We start from the raw sequence: 4,147 nt of genomic DNA on the forward strand, positions 1-4,147 counted from the left end.
AGCGATTCCATGTTTTGCATGTAATCCAATGGCATCCGGCCAGTTCAAGGACACATCACCAGCTTGTCCATCAAGCCACACACACTTTGCTTTACCTTTTTGGCGAGCGGATGTCGGGACAAACTGCTCCCTGCTTGCTAATCCCGGGCTCGGAGTGCCACGGGAATCCTCAAGTGAACTGGAGCTTTAAGGAGAGAGGCGCTCCAAAAATAAACCTCTTCCCTGCAGTCCGTGTTGCAGGCATAGGTGGGAGGTTTTTTTCCCCCCCCCCCCAGACCACCTGAGGTGATCAAGGTGCAGCCCCCTACCGGTGGCTGATGGCTGTTCACCGGACTTGGGTAAAGTCGGGCGAGTCAGCCAATCACAGGGCACATATAGACAAACAACCATTCACACTCACATTCATACTACATAGAACATAGGTAAGTTTCAGGAAAATATTAGTTCCCAACTAAATTTTTTTTTTTTTTTTTTGCTTTTGTGACATACCTATGGACAATTTGGAGTGGCTAATTAACCTAGCATGTTTTTTGGAATGTGGGAGGAAACCGGAGTACCCGGAGAAAACCCACGCATACAAATAAATCAAGAATAATAGAATGATTTTTTTTAATATTAAAAAAAAGGAATTGAACTTGGATTTTTTTTAATAATTAAAAAAAAGGAATTGAACTTGGATTTTTTTTAAATAATTTTTTTTAAAAGGAATTGAACTTGGATCTTTTAGTAGTTAGGCCTGTGTGCTCACCACTTAAACGCCGTGCAGCCAGTTCCCGGGGTTATATTTGTGAATAGTTATTGTGATGTAAAACAATCCAGTTATGCTTGAAATGTATCTTTTCACAAAAAGATTTTTAGTTAGGAACTGATATTTTCCTGAAACTTACCTGTGTTCTACTGCTTGTTACAAAAGAACGGAATAAGAACGGAAATGTATCTTTTCACGAAAAGATACATTTCACACTCACATTCATACATAGTAGAACATAGGTAAGTTTCAGGAAAATATCAGCTCCCAACTAAATTTTTTTTTTGTTTTTTTTTTTGCTTTTGTGACATACCTATGGACAATTTGGAGTCGCTAATTAACCTAGCATGTTTTTTTGGAATGTGGGAGGAAACCGGAGTACCCGGAGAAAACCCACGCATGCACTGTGGAGAACATACAAACTCCAAGCTGCGAGCTCTGCACGCGAACCACTCGACCACTGTGCAGCCCTGTCGAAAAAATATACTGTTGAGAATAAATGAATACAATTTCATGGAAAAAATAAAAAAAATAATAGAATCGAAGTTATAAATGTATGTTGAGTGCTTTTGGGCCAGCAGAGAAGGCATTGCTGGCCCTGACTGCACACCACCAATGCATTCTGGAATGCCTGCAAAGGCGCTAAGCCTACTGTTGACACCCACATTGTTTACACACGCCAGAATGTTATTTAGGGCAGAATTACAAACGGTTTCATTCTTCGTAAAGAATTGAATGTTCGCGTTACGTTACAATGCAAAAAAATATTCCCAAATTCGTGAGAATAAGCTAGCACAAGGAGTCGTAGCAAAAGCGTCCAGGTTCAGTTCAGTCCAGTCCAGCGGTCTTTGATCCCATTTACAAGCGGTATTAAAACGGGATCCGTGTTCGGACACGTTATCCAGATGATAAACAATCCAATCTTGCCTTTGGTTTTGCACCTGTTATTTGGAATAGATCTCATTATCCTCATTCAGATCCGAAGATTAGCTTAGATCGGGAAGGAATACAGGAACAGTTCACCGACAGCCGGGAAAATTATTCTTTTTGTTTTAGCTTGATTTTTTTTTTTTAACCCAAGAATAATAAAAATATTCCAAAAAAAGTTGTAATTTACAAGAATATTGTAAATTATTGTTTTTGTTTTAGCTTGATTTTTTTTAACCCAAGAATAATAAAAATATTCAAAAAAAGTTGTAATTTACAATAATATTGGAAATTATTGTTTCTGTTTTAGCTTAATTTTTTTAAACCCAAGAATAATAAAAATATTTAAAAAAAAGTTGTAATTTACAAAAATATTGTAAATTATTGTTTTTGTTTTAGCTTGATTTTTTTTAAACCCAAGAATAATAAAAATATTCAAAAAAAAAGTTGTAATTTACAAGAATATTGTAAATTATTGTTTTTGTTTTAGCTTGATTTTTTTTAAAACCCCAAGAATAATAAAAATATTCAAAAAAAAGTTGTAATTTACAAGAATAACGTAATATTATGAAGAAAAATTATGTCATTTAATTTCGGAATATTAAGGAAAAAAATGGAACATTCAAGTTTGTTTATTCCGAGAACAGATAAGTCAGCAAAAATTTACGCCGCAATTCTCCGGTTAGCGTACAATAGTTATATTTATTTATCTATATATAAATAAATTATATATTTATATAAATTATAATTATATAAATTATATATATATAAATTATATAAATAAATTATATAATATATAAATTATATAAATAAATTATATAATATATAAATTATATATTTATTATTATTATTTATATATTTATTTATACATATTATTATAAAACATTCCTCCTTGTTAGCATCCTATTAGCTAGCTAAACATCAACTGCCTAACAGTTTTTTTTGCAGCGGAAATTTACGCCGCAATCCTCCGTTTAGCGTACAATAGAGCTTGTTATATTTATTTATATATTTATAAATAAATAAAAAAATTAATTATATTTATATATATATAATTTATATTTATACATATTATTACAAAACGTTCTGAGGAGAATTTACAGACCTTTTTTTAGTGATAGAAGTGTTTTTCAGACGAGCGTAATGGAGACAAAGGTGTGACCACAATGTGCTAAATGCGGTGCAAAGATGACGCCATCACTCAGCCGTGCAGCCGGTGATCATCCTCCATGACCAATACACATTTTTAATCAGAATAATAATAATAAAAAGAATAATAATAAGAAGAAGACGACGAAGGAGAAGACGAAGATGAAGAATAAGAAGATAATAACAATAATAATAATAATAATAATAAAATATTCTGAGAAAACAACCAAAATAAACGTGTTAGCTTATTTTTTCAAAATGAGAAAAAAATTGAAAATTGAAAAAGATTATTTTAGAAAAAAGTTAAAATACTTAATATAAAATATATTTAAAAATATTATAAATATAATAATAATAATATATAAAAATATAACATAAAAATATTTTATATGAAATATTTGTTTAAAAAAATGGAGGAAAAAATGGGCAATGCCTGACGATAATAATAATAATAATAAATTATTGTGAGAAAACATACCAAAATAAATGTGTTAGCTTATTTTTTCAAAATGATAAAAAAATCTAAAAAGATTATTTTATAAAAAAGTTAAAATATTAAATATAAAATACATTAAAAAATATTAAAAATATAATATAATAATATATAAAAAATATTTTATATGAAATATTTGTTTTAAAAAAATGGAGGGAAAAAAGGGGCAATGCCTGACGACAATAATAATAATAATAATAATAAAATATTCTGAGAAAACAACCAAAATAAATGTGTTATATAAATGTGTTAAATGTGCTTATTTTTTCAAAATGAGAAAAATAATTAAAATTTAAAAACATCATTTTAGAAAAAGTTAAAATATTTAATATAAAATATATTTAAAAATATTATAAATATAATATAATAATAAAAAATATATTTTTAAAAAGGGGCAATGCCTAACAATAATAATAACAACAACAATAATAATAATAATAATAATAATAATAATAAAATATTCTTCTTTTCCCCTAACTACATTCCAAAGTGGTTGACGGACCGATTCATAAAGTAGCTGCCAAACACACACACACACACACACTCCATTGTCTGGATGCCAAGCTGATGTGTAACCCCCCCACGCCTGCCCCCCCCCTCCCAGCCTTCCATCATTGTAAATTTAGCATCAGAAGCTTCTCAGCTGCTCCTTTCCAAAACCCAAGCCCTCCTCTTCCATCCACAGTATTTCAGCCATCTCCTTCTCTGGGGGGGGGGGGGGGGGGGGGGTCACGGTTGGTCCCCCCCTCCCCACATTTCCCACACACACACCTCACTGTCATCCCCGCAGCCAATAAGGGCCAGATAAGCTCAAGTATCAGTGGAACACA

The sequence above is a fragment of the Doryrhamphus excisus genome, linkage group LG1 (assembly GCF_037039965.1).
Source record: "Doryrhamphus excisus strain RoL-2023G ecotype Guam linkage group LG1, RoL_Dexc_Guam_v1.1, whole genome shotgun sequence".
NCBI lineage: Eukaryota > Metazoa > Chordata > Actinopteri > Syngnathiformes > Syngnathidae > Doryrhamphus > Doryrhamphus excisus.